This window comes from Trachypithecus francoisi, unplaced genomic scaffold (genome assembly GCF_009764315.1).
Source record: "Trachypithecus francoisi isolate TF-2019V2 unplaced genomic scaffold, Tfra_2.0 Lachesis_group10, whole genome shotgun sequence".
In the NCBI taxonomy this organism is placed as follows: Eukaryota; Metazoa; Chordata; class Mammalia; order Primates; family Cercopithecidae; genus Trachypithecus; species Trachypithecus francoisi.
This window is the reverse complement of record NW_022681455.1, coordinates 1579544-1596949: the sequence shown is the minus strand read 5'-3', so window position 1 is coordinate 1596949 and position 17406 is coordinate 1579544. Positions and strand designations below refer to the sequence as shown.

At 44.2% G+C, this 17406-nt stretch overlaps 1 protein-coding gene and 1 long non-coding RNA gene across 7 annotated transcripts in view; one reads left to right on the top strand and one right to left on the bottom strand.

The window, feature by feature from the left end:
* GMDS (GDP-mannose 4,6-dehydratase) overlaps positions 1-17406 on the top strand; it is a 632097-nt gene that overhangs the window by 456109 nt on the left and 158582 nt on the right. The gene's annotated exons all lie outside the window — the stretch shown is intronic.
* Positions 9467-17338, bottom strand: LOC117086612. 2 transcript variants are annotated; one of them, XR_004438480.1, is made up of 3 exons: positions 17168-17338; positions 11588-11712; positions 9467-9950 (listed from the first exon to the last, which is right to left on the bottom strand). It is a non-coding gene; the product is annotated as an uncharacterized LOC117086612 (long non-coding RNA). The 2 variants fall into 2 exon arrangements; XR_004438481.1 differs by lacking the exon at positions 17168-17338 and adding an exon at positions 12526-12823.

Genomic DNA, 17406 nt, shown 5'->3' with positions numbered 1-17406 from the left:
GGAGGCTGAGGTGGGAGGATTGCTTGAGCCTGGGAGGTCGAGACTGCAGGGAGCCATGATCGCACCACTGCACTCCAGCATGGGTAACAGAGCAAGAGCCTGTCAGAAAAAAAAAAAAAGAAAAAGAAAGGAAAAAATATTTTTTTTGTCGAGTTCTATCTAACTTATATAATAAAGAATTTGGCCTTTGTCCTGATTCCTAGGAGGGAGACTAAATCCTTGGCATTTCCTAAGTAATACGAGTGTCTCTGTCATTCATGGTGGACCCCTGTATGGTTCCAGGGTAGGGGCTGGCCATGCTAGATAAGCCAACCATGTGCTTAGAGAGTCAGGGCCTTGAGTCAAGTGAGGTCAGCATACGGCCAGTGGTTCAGTCAGTCATGACTATGTCATGAAACCTCAGTAAAATCTCTGGGCAGTGCAGCTTCCGGGTAGTGAACACATTGATGTAATAAGGGAGTGGTGCATCTTGAGCACATGGAAGCTTTGCCTTTGGGGCCCTCCCAGAGCATCCCCTGCTGTCCCTTCATTTGGCTGGTCCTGAGTTGTATCCTTTCGAATAACACGGTCATTACGTGACTATTGTGTCCTGAGTTCTGTGAGTCATCCTCACAATTATCAAACTGAAGGTGGAGACCCCTCAAGTGTATAACCAGTCGGTTGTAAGTGCAGGTGACCTGGGGACCCACAAACTGTGGCTGGTGCCCAGGGTGAGGGCTGTCTTCTTGGGGGTAGTGCCCTTCAGTCTGCAGAGTCACTCCCTAACTCCAGGTGGGTAGCAGAAGAATTGCTTTGCAGTTTTACACTAACGCATAGAGGAAAATGAAAGGGTGTCCAGAAATCTAAGTTAATTAATTTTTTTTTATTGTAACTAAAATCCAACAAGTGGCTTTTGAAAGAGTTAAAATTATTTGACCTAAAACACAGAGTTCCATTAACAGCATTTGAGCCAAATTCCAGCATTTGAGAAACTTGGATATTTCTTAATGACTAGATTGAAGGTTAGCCCTAAATTATAGGTTTGTGAAAAAGGAGAATTCCGACAGAAGCTCTTTTTCTCTTATCTGAAGTGATGAAGTCATCACCTGCAGACCTTATTGTTCCCCTTCCATTGCTAGTGTAATATCAGAAACTACCTCTTTCTTGTAACTATTTCCAAGCAGATCATCCCAGACATTTCTGCCAGGAAACCCCAGGATAGTAATGCCTGTGAATGAATTGACGCATGCCTCTTAGGAACCAACAAAAATGCCCCCCAAATTAGACCATTCGTGTGCTACTGCCTCCCTTTAACTCTTGTCCCATTGCTTTTTAATTGTGAAGAAATGGAAGAATCCGGTGGAGTACACAGTACACGTAAGACATCCTTTACCTGTGCAGTTCTGCCCTGCGTTCTTCAAGCCTGCCTGTTCCTCCACCTCCCTGGTCTGAACTCTGGATCGCCCTCCCGACTGTGGCCTTGGTCGGCTCCCAGTCTTTGCCTCTGTCTCCCTTACTTGTGACTCATGGTTTCCTCTCTGTGCCTGCTTCTGGCTTTCTTGCCAAGCCTTTCCTCATTGCCTGTCTAACCTCCATGCGTTAATATTCCAATTTGACATCTGGGCGACTGAGAGCAAGGGTGAGCAACCTGCCAAGGCTGCACGGTGGGCAGTGGCAGGTCTGGGCTCCCAGTCTGCCTGTCTCGGGTTGCCTTCTCTGCACTCTCCCACGCCACCTCCCACTAGCCGCGCCTCCAGCACCAGGCGGAGGTCCACATTTCAGTCCTGTACACACTCATCTTTGAAAAATGATGCATTTGCCACCAAAACCTTAGGGTTAAAAAGTTTACAAAAGTGTGTGTGCCCCACAAAATATATTCCAAACAAAATCCCCTCTTTTCTGTATTTACTCATTTCAGGCAGTTTATGAAATTTATGTGGGCTGTTTCTACTCTGCAGTCTGAATTCTGTCTTTGGTGTCCAGGAAAATGTTTTTACACCTTCTTCACATTAAAAATGTTCCAAGTATCCAGGACTTGTTCGCCCTCCTTTTTCTTGTATTTAGATGAAGAGACTTTGCATATTAATTTTGTTGTTTAAAAAAGAGTCAAACCAATTAATATTAAAATTAAAAAGCTGACAACTTAAATCCAACAGAACATTTCAAGATCTGTTTTTTCCCTTACTGTAAGTGAAATTCCCATTAATGGCAGCCAGGACTGAACACCGATAGTGAACGGGGCCTCTCGTGTTCTGAGATGGACTTATCACATGGTTAGCAGCTGGAATTTATGTGGAGACTCATTAAATAAAACAGCAGTGGCAGCTACCTCCTGCTGTAGCACACTTGGAGGTACAGTACCTGAATTTTTCCGAACCTAGCTGGTCCTTTATACTTTGTTTTATGTCTCGCTCATTTTTCTGACTGGTCTTGACATTTTCTGACCTCACAGTGCTTTTATTATTATTTTTATTGCTACTAGAACAATGATAACTCACGTCTCTGATTTATATGATGGCAGCTTAGCCAGGGGAGAGATTAAGGCATACCCAAAAACATGCAGTAAATGTTCAAGTCTATTAGCCTTTCGCTTTTATTAAGTGGGAAACTTTAGTTTTGTTTTGACACAGATGAGTCTGGAGAGTCATGAGTGGCTGCGGGGCTGAGCTTGCTGATGGGCCCTTGGCTGTGGGTACGTGCGCTGGCAGAGTGGCGGGAGACTGTAGGTATGTGTGAGGTGGCTCCTGGGCACAATCCTGCAGTCAGCTCACTCACTTCCGTTGTACATTTTGAGTAACTGGTAGTCATTCTTTCGTTCTTTTCTTTTCCAGTGTAATCACAGTTTTCAACTTATTGCAGTGATAAAAAATGCCACACATTACTGACAGATTTCCTTGATTTTGATAATTTCGCTATGCAACTGTCTCATTTAGATGCCACAGCTCCTGCTGTCACCACCAAAACCAGGCTCCGAGGAGTGTGGGCAGCGTTGCTTCGAGCTTCCAAGCCCAAAGACTTTTCCAGGCCTCTGCTGTGCTTAGTCTGTAGGGAGGAGACTGCCCAGCGCCACTCCAGGTCGTGCCTGAACCATCACACACTCAGGGCCAGAGTTCAGTTAATTTGGCCCCCGTGTGTGGCCTCAGCCTGGGATGCTGAGGTCTCCTCCTGCCCATGAAGCCCCTACTGTTTTTGCCCAGGCTGTGCGAGAGGCCTTGTCTTAAGTCTTTGCATCCTACTCCCAGAGGCTACAGTCCCACTCTTTCCCTGGCCTGCTGGCCTTGGTTCTTACTGGTACCTGCCCATAGCTGACCCTCCTTCCTGTGCTGCTTCCCTCAGCCAAGGCTCTAGACCTCCTGGATGCTTTTTACTGAGGCATTGCATTTCCATCTTTCTGGATCATAGTTACCAACCTCATTGATGGCTGCAATTTAATGAATTTTGGTGAACTGAATTGAACTGTAAATGAGAAAACATTTTTATGGAGTTACTAAAATCACATCATTCTGCATACATTATATGACCTTGAACTTCACTAGAAAGACTTTCCAAGACCTTCACCTTCTCCAAATCCTCAGACAGCACCGGAACATCACGCTGAAATAGTAGCGCACTGCTTTTAGGTGAATTTTTTTTCCCTTTACCACTGTCATATTTAACATCTCACTCCTTACTATTTCAAGTTTCTGACTCAGAACCATCTCTGCTGAGCCTCTTCACCTCCTCCATCAGCACTTGCATTTGAATTTATTTCCGGGAGCATTTTTCACCCTCTTACTTCTTCGGAGTAAGAATGGTGAGCCGAAAACGAGCCCTTCTGAAGCTCACAGAGATGAACTCTGCCAAGCCACCATGGCAGATTATGCTCTAAATACGACCGCATTACAGTCCCACATGCTCTTCCAGAGCCTTGCTACCCCCATCAGGAGGCGGAGCCTCCTTCCCTGCCATGGATGCTGGGCAGGATGGTCATGGCTGCCTGGATGAAGAGAAGACAGCACTGGTGCTGAGGCAGGTCATGGTAGGCAACGCTGCTCCTCCTGACTTGCTCTTGTGGGATCTAGTCATTGTCCTGGGAGGTTGCCCAAGGGAGCCCACATGGAGAGGGCTGCATGGAAGGGCCTGGAGGTCAGCACTGACCTCCGGACCTAGGAGTGAATGACCTTTCCAACAAGTACAGCTGCCAGCTGTGGACTCTCCCAGCTCAGGGACCAGACAAAACCTCTGTCCAAATTGCTGGCCCAAAGAATTCATGACCATAGAAGATGGTTGTTTTAAGCTACCAAGTTTTAAGGCAATTTGTTCTTGCTACTTGTCAGAATTTTTCTTAACCTACCATCTAGAGCTCTTTTTTATTTTTTACATTCCATGCTGAAGATTTATTAAGAGCACAAAAAAACACACATTTTTATTTTGTTTTTCAATTATTAACCACCTAGATGTGTTATAGCAGGACAAAGAGCTTCATGAATTATATACATAACCCTGTTTGGGTAATGTAACTCTCTGCTAGGAAATAATGGGTCAGCTTCTTAGCCTCTAAGGTATTGCTGTAGCTTTATCCAGCAGTTTTGTGTTGATCCTTGCCCTATTAGACTAAAAAGCCACCTTCTATCCTTTGAGAAAACTCTGTTATGGCACAGATTGTTTTTGCATCAGAACTATTCTTGAAAATTCTCTGAGTAACTTTTTCTTCACATTTTATGAACGAAAGTAATGTTCACAGTTAATTGTGCAGTAGTTCAGTTAATTGTGCAATTGTTGGTGTTCTGCAGTGCTCCCTCAGTCAGATCTGCAAAGGCATAACAGTCATAGGTTGGAGAATGACATCAGTGCACTTTACATGTAAGCAAAGGAAGGAAGCTTGCTGCTGGGTGGTCAGCCTTAGTCCAGTGTTCCATCCAAAAGAAGCATAAGCCAACTTCACTGTGAAGCATGGGAAAATGGTTTTATTCTCTTCTGCAGTCTCTGTAAGTGGCATAGGGGTGTCAATCACATGACCCAGAGCAGTAAGTCTGAAAGTTTCTCTACCATCCATCTCCCCAAATGTCTCCAGATTCATTTTATCCCTCTCAGCCCCAGATTTGGCTCTGACATCCAGCCAGATCTGCTGTCTCCTCTGTCCCCCCGGGCTCTCGCCTCTGCTCTCCTTCCCACACTGGGTAGTCCTGGGATCAGGCAAACCGAACATCCTCAGGCAGGGGAAAGAGAGGGAGTTTTATGAAAATTTTCTTTTCTGTTTTTTATTTTTATTTTTTTTTGAGACGGAGTCTCGCTCTGTCGCCTAGGCTGGAGTGCAGTGGCGCAATCTTGGCTCACTGCCACCTCTGCCTCCCAGGTTCAAGTGATTCTCCTCCCTCAGCCTCCTCAGTAGCAGGGAGTACAGGTACCCACCACCACGCCAGGACAATTTTTGTATTTTTAATAGAGACAAGGTTTCACCAGGTTGGTCAAGATTTTCAAACTGACTTCTCGGGTCTCTGTCACATATTATTATGCTCAGAAATCTTTTTAAATGGATAAAAATAAATAGCCCACCTATAACATAGAAAATATTACTTGTGTTACAACAGATTTAATTTCCTAATTTTTTTTACTGCTGTTAGGGCCTTAACTAAAGTTGAGACATGTTCATGGTTTGGGGTGTTTTTAGGCTTGTTCATCTTGTGTCACAACCTACTGAGTTATCACAAAATCCAGGACTTGCATAGACCCGGGGCAAGGGACAGGGCTTTATAGTCACCCAAAGTGACCTTCATATCTCAATGTCATTTCTGTCACTAAGTGCAAAGAGCCTCGTGGCCTTTTTGTATGTGTATATGAAGCTTATTAATTTGAATGAGTAAGCTTCATTGTCATAGCTTATACCTACTTAATGTTTTCAAATTTCTCTCTACCTTGTATTTTCAGTAGTAATAAAATTACCACCTCTTAAAATAGCCAAGTATTTATTGTAGCAATGTTACCACTACCTATGTAAAACATCATGGCTTCTCCTAAGGAAAAGGAAAGGTTAAGTTTATTCAGTGTGCATTTTATTATTTTGATTCACAGATTTTATTTGGATTCTGTATTCCAAACAATAAGAGAAACATGCTTCTCCATTTGGATTTTTTTTGATGTGTGGATCCTGACTTCAGTGTTTGTCTCATACTTGAGTCGGGCATTAGGGATCCAGTGGTCTACGAAGCAGCATACTTACCTCAAGGGATGTATAATTTTGTGGGACATACTCAAGTAAGTAGATTATTAGAATATCAGAGCCCATTACTTGCACCTGCACCCCGTGGAACCTCAGGAGCAAGATCTCCTAAAGGAAGGGATATCAGAGTGCTTTAAGCTGAGTGATTATATCCTGTTTGAGGTTTGATGTTAAATAACTTGTTCAGGATTCAGCTCCCCAGTTACTCCCCGCTTTATACCAGTTTCTTAACCTTCTCCTCTCCTCTCCTCTCCTCTCCTCTCCTCTCCTCTCCTCTCCTCGACAAGGTCTCACTCTGTTGCCCAGGCTGGAGTGCAGTGGTATGGTCTCTGCTCACTACAGCCTCGACCTCCCAAGCTCAAGTGATCTTCCCACCTCAGCTTCCGGAGTAGCTGGGACCACAGGTGCATGCCACCATGCCCAGCTATTTTAAATTTTTTTTTGTAAAGATGGTGTCCCACTGTGTTGCCCAGGCTGGTCTCGAACTCGTGGGCTCAAGCAGTCCTCCCACCTCAGCCTCCGAACGTTTTGGGATTATAGGCCTGAGCCACCACACCCAGCCTCTGTGATCCTTTCTTGACAGAGAAATAATAATGCCTCCTTTACACCGTTATTCTGAGAATTAGACAAGTCCACGCCTGGCCCACAGTGGACATTTAGTAAAATTATTTTATAAGTGTTTTATTTCCTTTTGATCTGTGTTCTCATTTCACCCTTACTTATCCCTTCCTAACAGTTTCCTAATATTTGCCTTTGCCAAGAGTGAGTTAAAATCAGTAAGCTCTAAAAATTCGCCAGTTAGCCATGAGGCATCTCTATCCAAAGTCTCTTTATGAAGAGCATTCCTCTTTCTATGGGTAATACGGAATTCACGTTTGATGGTGGTCCCTTTTCTCTAAATCCAGGTTTTTGTGAGTCCTAACAAAGTTGGTCTTAAGGCTTGGACTGGAAAGATATTAAAAGATTAAGGATTGGAAGCTTTTTGTAGCCTCTGATGAGATAATAAAAATGTTATCTGTTTGTCCTTACTCAAGATAAGTAAGTAAGCGAATGTTCACAGAGCTTGAAGTGCATATGCATGTGTTCGGTTACGGGCATCTGGAAACAGTGACTCTCACCATACGCCTATGTTTAGGCTTATTGGTTTGGTGTTGTATTTTTCCTTCATGCTTTTAAAATACATGCAACTGAGTCTTTTGCTAGAAATATCTTTGGGGCTAAGTTGGTATAAGGTAGTAAATGAAAGAATTGGACAAAATTCTGTGAGTCTGGACTAAACTGGGTCAAATTCTCTTTCCCCCATGCAGTTTCAATAGAATTCTATTGAATTAATTTTACTCATAATAAAATCAGTTGTAGTTCAAGCTTCAAGACTCTCAGGTCCTTTTGATCCAAGCACAACAGCCTGTTGCTGTGCAGTCTGTTGAACTTGGCGGCGAGGTGTAGGGACTGGGATTTGTGTTTGAAGTTAGCCCTCTTTACCCCTGCTCATCAATATTTCAGGACAGCTGGGATTCTCTAAAACTCAGCTTTTGCCAAAAAAAAAAAAAGGTGGTTTGAGAGGATTGCACCAGTTCTAAATTATTATTCCTACAATACTATAAAATTGTACAAAGGCCCCGTGACCATTAAGAATATTGGAATCGATTGCATTGGGGAGTTATACATGATATAAACGTTATGCACATGTACCCTAGAACTTAAAGTATAATTAAAAAATAATAATAAAAATAAATTAAAAAAAAAAAGAATATTGGAATCTGGTGACTCATCTTTCAGTACTAAGTTGAAAGGAAAGGAAGTTATGACCCGCAGGGTTCATTTCAGAGGATATTCACAGCGGGATGTTATTCTCCCAGCTGACAATTCAGAGGGCCCAAGGCCACGTGGAAGAGCCATCACCACATTTGACTTGAGCTGGCCCCATCTGGGTGTGAGGGTGGCAGGAGACAGCAGAGGGGAGTAGGCCCTAGAGTTCAGCCTCCACACGCGGGCACTTGGGCTCATCAGGCCCAGTGGGAGCAGTGGCCCAAGGAAGTAGGCAGAAGGCTCGGCAGAGTCAGCTTGAGGAGCAGAGGGCTAGAAGCCCAGGCCAGGGCCCAAAGTAGCACAATACCAGAAACCCACCCAGCGAGAATAAGCAGCAAGAGCCTGGGAGCCTGGCAGCAGGTCTGCACACTGGACAAGGACCAGTAGCAGCAGCAGAAACACAGCCCATTCTGACTCTGTCCTTCGCCCGGGACCTGAACCAGCAGCAAGGACACCTGCAGGAAGGACCACAAAGGCAGGGGGCCGGGCAGAGCTAGAGACCCCTTCATGAGGCCTGCCTTGGTTCCCTGAAACACAAGGCCATTTTCTCACTGTTGGTCAGCAAAGAGCTTTTCCTAACCAGCAAGCTGTCATGTGCCTTCTCTATTTCCTTCATCTTGCAATCATGTGATTCCCCACTTACGACAGTGCTTGTGAATTTGATGCTTTTACAGCACAGATCGGTTTTTGTCCAACTGCAACAGTTTCAGAGAAAAACTCACTCCCCACAGACAAATCTTCAAACTCAAATTGTTTTCAGAATGAGATGTGAAAGGCAACGTAGAAGGGAAATCTGGTTCTAGTTTTTAAAATTTAAGTTTGGTTCCTTGATACAATGGCTTTAGGTTTACACCTGGGGAAAAAAAAAAAAGTCTCGAGACATGACGCAGCATTGCAACCTCTGCACCACGTTAAATTTCTCCCCGGGTTTTGTGCTTGTAAATACAAGCTACAGTTACCGTTCAGTCTCTCTGAGTAAATGGAACCATGACCTTGGTGTATAACAAAGCAAAACAAGATGGCAAGGTTCTTCTGAGTCTGACATCTCATGAAGCGCTAGCACTCCTGTGATGGCGTGAATGAACCCTGCAGCCTGGGGAGGTGACAGTGAGCCGTTGCATGTTGATGCTACCGGGACCTGGGCAGAGAACAGGCAGAGCAGTGCGGGAGCCAGCTTCTGGGCCTGGCACCCAGCAGCCCCGCTCTCGTCAGGCAGGAAGAGAGGCTGGGAAGCAGGAGGGGAAGGAGAGGGTTTATAACTGACCAGAAGGCTCCTGGTGCTGTGGATCGGCATAGAGGTGGAGGCCTTGCCATGCCTTCCTCTCTCAGGCCAGCAGAGGAAGCGCTCCCGGGAAGCTGTGGGGACACAGTTGCCACTGTATTGAGCAGCCCATAATAACAGTAGTAGTTGCCATTTATTGAATACATTCTGTGTGTCTCGTACCATCCTAGGTACTGTAATTTAACCCCTAAAAGAGTCTCTGTGGCACTACGTAGTATTATCGCCATTTTACAGATGAGGAGACTAGGACCTGGAGAAGTGATTTGCCTGAAGTCACACATTTCCAAAGGATTAGAAATCATTATTTAGAAAACAAAACTTGTACTTATATATACCAAACACAATTGCCAGCATGTGTATTTACATATAAGCCAGGGATGGGCTGTACGCAAAGGGAGTGTGTCGGATTCACTTCGCTCTTTTTCAGTTTGGCGTCCATTCCCCGCTTTTAGTGAGGCGTGCTCACTATGGCTCCTGGCCTGAGAGCTGTTGGGTGGGACATGCCCTCAGAAGACTACACTCAGAATTGGACCACACTGTCCCTTTGGTGGCCTTCAGCCAACCAAGGCAGGACTTGGGAAAGGTGACTCTCTTCAGCAGTTTTGGTACCAGCCTGGCTGCGTCTGTTGTTCACTAAAACGTGTCTGATATGACAGTCACAGGGCCGACTTCCAGTCAGCTCTGCACTCGAAACACAGACACTTAGCTCAATTACATCTGTGGCCTTCAATCAGTTAAGAAAGAAATTGAATTTGGTCAGTGTTCTTTTCATTTTGCCACTATCAATTAGAGGGACACATTCGCATCCATGATTGAGTCATGCTTATGCAGCTGCTTATACGCTGTTCTTGGGAGGGGGTGGGAAACACAAGGGTGCTTTTGTGGTCGTTTCCTATCAGACAACATTTCACACAGACGCATGCTCATGCTCATGGGTTAGATGAGGATCATCTCTGCAGGGGTCACACGCATTGTTGCCCGCTGGAAAATCGCAGACTCTATCAAAAACTTTCCTTCCACAGTCATTGTCAATTGTAGAAGCTTCTCAATTCACACAGGGTTCTACTCAATAGTAAAAGTTACCTTTATCTGTGGTGGCAGTTGGAGGCAGAGGGCCCGGGTAGAGTCTCAGGCTGTTAATTCACCTGATCTGTGACCTTGGGCCTCGGCAAATTCATCAGGATGCCGCAGGAGCACTTCCAGCTCCAGAAGCAGTACCATTCCCCCTGGCCAGGAGGCCATGTTAGCAGTCCTGGGCTAGAATGGTCAGAACTGGGCCTGGGCTCAGAGGGAAGCATCGGGGGATGAAAGACCCTCCTCTGAAGTTTCCAGTAAGTGGAGCCTTGGACAGAAAGTCCTCCAGCATGACCCTGAGAGGGCTGCTGGAGGAAAGCTGTCCCCGTACCCAGAGGCACATGGACAGTGGTGATCACGTCTGGTCTGATTTGTAGATGAGTACAGCTCATTTCTCTTGAGGCCCCCACTTGAGCACTCCCTCCTCACTCCCACCCCAGCCAGGACTGGTCCAGGGAACCGCATGGGAGGCCATGCCAGCACCGCGAGATGATGGGCTAGGCCTTTGAAGGGCCAGGCACAGCAAGAAGAAACCTGAACCAGGAGGGCAGCAGGGGTGTTGGGGTTGGAAAAACATTTTCAGGCATATTTCTGCTGTAAGAGAAAAAAAAAAAAACAAAAAAAAACAAAACAAGAAAATGCAAGGGGCCAAGCTCTGACTGCAGAGCTGGTACAGTCCTGGCCCACACTGGTCAGGCCGCTGCTGTCGACGAGCTTTGAGGTCTGAGCTGCAAACGTCAGCAGGCTTTTTCCTGGCTGGCAGGAAGGGAAAGTTCCCTCCAGTGACAGACAAAAATAATGGATTTGGGGCAAGTCTAGGCCTTCAGAGGTTATAGTGAAAATTAATGGAGGGCCACGTTAACTAATGTTACTCTAATCCTGCAGTTTGGGACATTGGGCTAAATTTCTGTTTTATGGCATGTTTTACAAACTAACCTATTTTAGATCTTGGAACACTCCAGGTTGGAGTAAGTTCCAGGTCAGGAAGGCTGCCCCTCCTCTTGAATTCCACAGTTCCTTGGCCACTCCTCAGCACAGTGCCTGCCGTTCCACTCGTCTGCTGTCTCCACTGAACCTTTAACATCAGCTCATTTATCTTTCAGGTGTTATAATAATTGACTTCAATCAGTATTCCATTATCCTAAACAGGCAATTATCCACATTGTCACTTTTGCGTTTGCTCTTTTGACCTAGGGGTCACAGAGGCCCTAGTGTAACAGAATCCAGCAGAATTATTCCCTTACCTGTCATATAAATAGTCATCCCAGCAAAATGAGACCCAAGGGGGCTTTTCGTGAGGTGTTGAGAAGGCCAGTCTAACTCGATCCTTTATTCAGCTCTTTAAGGAATGCAGTACTGTTTTGGCACTCTATCAAAATAAAACAAAGTTCCATTTTTCAGCTTCTTTTTTCAATGCATGCACCCCTGAGCTTACAAATGCTTCTTTGTGGCCCTCTTTATTGAAATTTCCATTCAGCTCTTCCATCTGTTAGCTGTGTTTACCTCTATTTCTCGGGAAAGAATTCAGCATTTCACCTTTATTTGGGGTGTAAGGTCATAAAACTGTCTGGATTATTTCAGCTATATTTATACCAAACTTAATATTGCTTCTTTAACAGGTTTAAAGCTTTTAATTCCCTGGTTCGTTATTCATGGTGAGCCGTCTGCTGAGAACAGTTTGTGTTTTCTAATGGAGAAGGTACTTTATACCCTCTTGCTATCCCTCCATCCCCCGAAGAAGAAAGTGTTCCACAAATGTGAATTTCATCCAAAGATCATCTAATTTAAACTCGAGTTCTGTTCCCTACACATGACTGCTGAATGCACAGAACTGCATTTCAGGAGCAGAGACTTGCTCAACATTCTCCTTTTTCCTAGAAATATTGATGTCATTACAATCTCGGAAAACTCTCTTCAGAGTGATGGTGTAACACACACTGTTGAAGTGGAGTCTCCAGATGGAGCTCGTGTGTGTGTGTATTTTCTTAATTTTTCAAAACAAAGTGACTTCAGCCTTCAGCAATAAATTTGGAAATATATCAAGAAGAAATATAGAAATAACATAAAAATGCAAGCGAAATAGTTTTCTTTCTAGAATTGCCACATTTAAAAAAATATCACACATCCTCCGTAGCAACATGAACATTAAGGAAGCAGTGTGGAATAGTGGAACGAACGTTACCTTTGAAGTGGACAGGATCTCAGGCTGCACAGGAGCTGTGCTATGTAGGCGCAGCAGTGCGTCTCACCTCCACGTCTTCTGCCACCCAGCAGGAGCCATGTAACCTGTTTCGCTGCTGGCATGAGGATCAGGGATATGGAGCGTGCCTATATGGTGCCTGGCACACAGTAGGCATTCATCAGTGACGGGCTTTATTATTACTATGCCGAATTTTACAGGGTAAAATGTGCCTAGAATTAGTGTCTGAAGCCATTTGTTTTCACACTCATGATTATCTAACACCTCATCTATCATCTGGGGCCTAGTGCCAGATCCCCACCTACAGATGTTCTTGTTGCTTCCTTAGTTGATGAGGTTTGGGCCACATTCCGCCAGGACTTGGCAGATCTTGGGGGAGAAGAGTGTCGGTCTTCACCCATATATCTTTGCATTTCCTGTTTAATGGTCTTTCAGGGCAGGCAAGTTGAGTGCCCAGATAGAAAGGAGCAAAATCAGTGCTTTGAAAATATACTTAGATGTAGGTTTCGATGGTGTAAATCTGAAACAGAGCCTAAGAGTCCACATATTTCACTCTCAAGTGATGCCCACAGACCTTCTTAATTTTTTTAGGGACAGGGTCTTGCTCTGTTGCCCAGGCTGGAGTGCAGTAGTGCGATCATAGCTCACTGCAGCCTCCAACTTCTGGGCTCAGAGTGACCCTCCTGGGTAGCTGGAACCACAGGTACATGCCACCATGCTCAGCTAATTTTTTTTTTTTTTTCTGTAGAGACAAAGTCTTGCTATGTTGCCCAGGCTAGTATCAAACTCCTGGCCTCAAGTGATCTCCATGCCTCGGCCAACTGAAGCACTGAGATTACAGATGTGAGCCACCACACCTGGCCCCACAGACCATTTTTTGAAAACCAAGGATTTAATATTCCACAAATTCTGTGTGGGACACAAGTCTTTGTGATTTTGGCAATGCCTTAGATTTAACGAAATCTTAAATGAAAATTCTATGTATTTTTGCGTGATTTTGTTCAAAGAGAGGCAGCAACTGTCCTCTGACTTTCCAAACTCAGTGGAAGAGAAATGGTCTTTATTCACTGCCCTCCCATGAATGGTTAAGAAAACTGTGTGTTCTTGATCCTGGTGTATAGTCTACTCCAGATTCTGAACGGTCATGGCTTTCGTTGGAGGTTGATGCAGTCACTGAGCCTCCGAGTCCAGCTGGCTCATCCTGGCTGCTCAAGTCATTCCACAATGGTGGCAGTGCAGAGGCTGTGCCAGCACAGCACAGGAGGGGACAGGACACCCCCTGTATTGCTCAGTAGAATGTTATCGTAAAACCCCACATACCTCCCATCTCCCCTTTTTTTATTTCTCAAAAATAAACTTCTCTTTTTTCACAATAAAGACAGAAAAGAATAAGAGTTCATTTTAGAGAATTTAGAGAACTTGAAGGAAAAATAACTATTATGTAAAGACAGCCATCTATTACTCATATTTTTGAAAAAATGTAGGATAATTTCTCTGTATTTCAAAGAACCGTGTTTTGAACTCCAAGCCACAGAAGTTTCTAGAGGAAAAACAAAAAAACTTTCATTTCATTTCACAGCAACATGGAAACTCTCTGGCAAAGCACTGCCTTTTTTCTATCCCTGGATCCCTGGAGCAGGGCATCAGGCCAGCTGCAAATCGCTCTATATACACAGGCTTCAAAGTAATGTGTTTTGACCCCTGCTAAACATGAGGTCAAGAAAGCTTCAAAGTATAGTGGGTTCAAGCACATCATGTCCAGTGTGAGTGCCATTCTTCCAGACATCCTTGGTTTGTATACTTGTGGCAATTTTCTGGCAAGTGACAGTAAAGTGTTTTATCGTAAGAATCAACATATTAATATAGTTTTTCAACAGAGTAAAAGGAAAAGGCACCTTTCTCTAAGACACTCAAAGATGCCTTTGAGCTAGCAGCCACCCTGTAGAATTGGTGGTGGTTATGCAGTGTTTGTCTTTTAATATTTGCATAGTTTTGGCTCTTCGAGTATCTCCAAATACTATGCAGATAGACAGGAAGATGTTGTATGACTGAAGAAGATGAGTAGTGGGGTCTTACCAAGGTTGCCCATAAAACTCCCCACCTTCAGCCATGCATGCGCTTGCTAGTGTAATTCTCCAGCTCTTCTCTAGAAAGCTTGATATTTCTGAAGAACTTCATTTGTGGGTCCTTGATTTATTATTACTTTTCCTATCAATCATATTAGCTGTTACAGATTTTATTAAGTTGTTGTCTTTAACAGACTTGTCTTCGGAATAAGCCAAAGACAGGAAGCCATCAAGCAGGCTCCACTTGGAAATTTCTCATCCCCTTCAACTCCCCCTGGAATGGGCAGTCATTTGCCTGGTCCCAAAGACGTTCCTCGCGAGTCAGCCTGGCCTTGCCTCTGATGAACTAGCCACCTTCAGCTCTCTGAAACTCAGTTCTCTTTCCTCAATCTCCGGTCTTCTGATCCCTGAAATTGTGTGCCACACTGAGTCAATCAGAGTGGCAGGTGAAGGTGACTGCAGTGATGACTGATGAAAGCTTGCTTCTTTATAACCACAGAGGAGAACTTTGGAAGCTACTCCTTCCTCAGCTCGGGTCAGGCCGTTTCCACCCCGACATGAGTTAGCATGCCTTTCTGCGCATATGTTTTCAATGTGACTGTAGCCTGAAACATCTTTCCTGGATATTTGGTGAGACAGACAGAAGGACGAGTGTGTGCATTCATGTACAGGTTTGTCCGTGTGTCTGCACATTTACACACAGTCATCATTGGGGATGCTGATGGGCCCTAATCCACCTTAATAACACAGTGAGAGATTGCCTCATGTTTTGCTTTATAAAATATGAAAACTATCTCCAGCTGTGAAGGAATAACCCTCATAATTCATCTGAGAGCCTGCCCCTCTTCCTTGTGGGATATGCTCTGTATCTCATATCAACTCATTGCTCGGAGTGTCCTCCACAGATGCAGGATGATCCTATGAGAGATGCTGTGATTTCCGCAGCGGGGGAGGTTCGCCTGTGACATGTGAGTGATGAGACACAAGTGAGTTACGAAGACAGTACATCTCTCCACACCAGATAATATACTGTCCTTTATTCTGCAGCTATGTTTACATGAACATTACAGCTAAGAAAAGAGATGAGGGAAGTAGAATTCTTATGGTTTTGATTCATTTATTTATAAGGCCTTTCCTGTGATATATTCAGAATAGTGCTCTGTGGGAATTTGTTAAGGAGCAACAATGGCCATCACTTTCTTCTTTCAAGATTTTCTCTAATTAATTTTTGTGTGTCATTCTAATGTTGGCTTCACATAGTTTGTCATTTCTCTGCTTTAAATTGAAGCTACTACTCAAAATCCAGTTTAGTTCCTATTTTTCAAAAATGCACAGTGTATAGTGGTTTGAACTTTTGACCCAATAGTAAATGTTTGAAGTCTGAGATACTCATAAACTGTTAATGGATTTGATATTTCTTAAAAACAAGTCTACACCCTTTCATGTGAAACCCTCCTGGGTGCTTCCCAAGGAGACTGAAATCTTGATTAACTCTTTCCTTCTTGGAATAAGATATAACTACCTCCATGGTAGATTCCTCCTCGCAATCCTCTCAAGAATGAAACGGTTAGAATTCCTGTGTCAGATACTCCCAGTGGAGAACTCGGCCAGTCCATTCGACAGCCATCGATGCTGCTCAGCACAGGCCTGTTTCAGAGCCAGTCAAGCACTTCTCTGGCCCACTGTGAAGCTGTCACACCACATGTGCTCACATTTCCCTCTGATGTGCGCACCTGTCCAAGTGCAGCCCTCTTCCTCCATTAGCATCACTGCGGACTGTAGTCCCCAGGCATCCCCAACCATTTTGTGAAACAATTTAGCACAAACGTGTATTTCATGCCTAACACTTTGACATTGCTGAGCACTAAACATTCTAAGCAACAGTCAGAGCTTTTGTTAATAACCTTGTTAAGAGAAGAGAGTTGTATTTAAAGAATTATTACTTCAGTAGATGCTATTACTTTCAAGGAATATCGTAACTATTGAGAAAGACCTTGGTTAACCCAAATAATGTAGATATTTCTCTCAAATAGTAGACTTCTCTTAAAGTTAAAAAAAAAAAAAAAAAGAAAGAGAGAGAGAGAGACCATCTGTGCATTTTCTAACTGCCCTGAATGCATATAAAATATAAAGGCCATGCTCTGTTTTTCCCCTTGAATTTCTGCTGCCTTTTTTCATCATCTAGTGAGTTAGTCTAAACCCTCCTTGCCAAGAGCCTCCCCTGTCCTTGCAGTTTGTTTTAACCCTGCCATTTGAGCCTAATGTCTGCAAATAGGGATTAGCAGGCTCTGTCCATCACAAAGTAAGAATATGATTTTACAATATTGGTTCCAGCTAATGACAGTCAAAAGTTTTCCTGTGTAATCTTTTTAACTGCTATTTTGCTCTGAAACATCCATTTCAGCTTGAGCATGAGGAATATTAAACAGGAACACAGAGGTAGTATTTTCAATAAAACTCTCTTTCTAGAAACGAGTTGTTGCTGACAAGCCACCACCTACAGAACAGTGGAGAGGAAGCGAAGAGACCCTGAGTCCATGCTTGTTTTTGTTTTTTACCTTTGGTGTCATCACCAGCCCTGACCAACTGTTCAGCCAGGCTTCCTCCGCAGTCATCACCTGGTTTTCAAAGTTCTCATATGCCCATCCCCACGAATGTGTAATCCTCCGTGCTCTGCTCCGTCTAGATAAGCTAGTACCATGGCCCACGACCATACACTCCTCCGTGCTCTGCTCAGTCTAGATAAGCCAGTACCATGGCCCACGAACGTACACTCCTCCGTGCTCTGCTCAGTCTA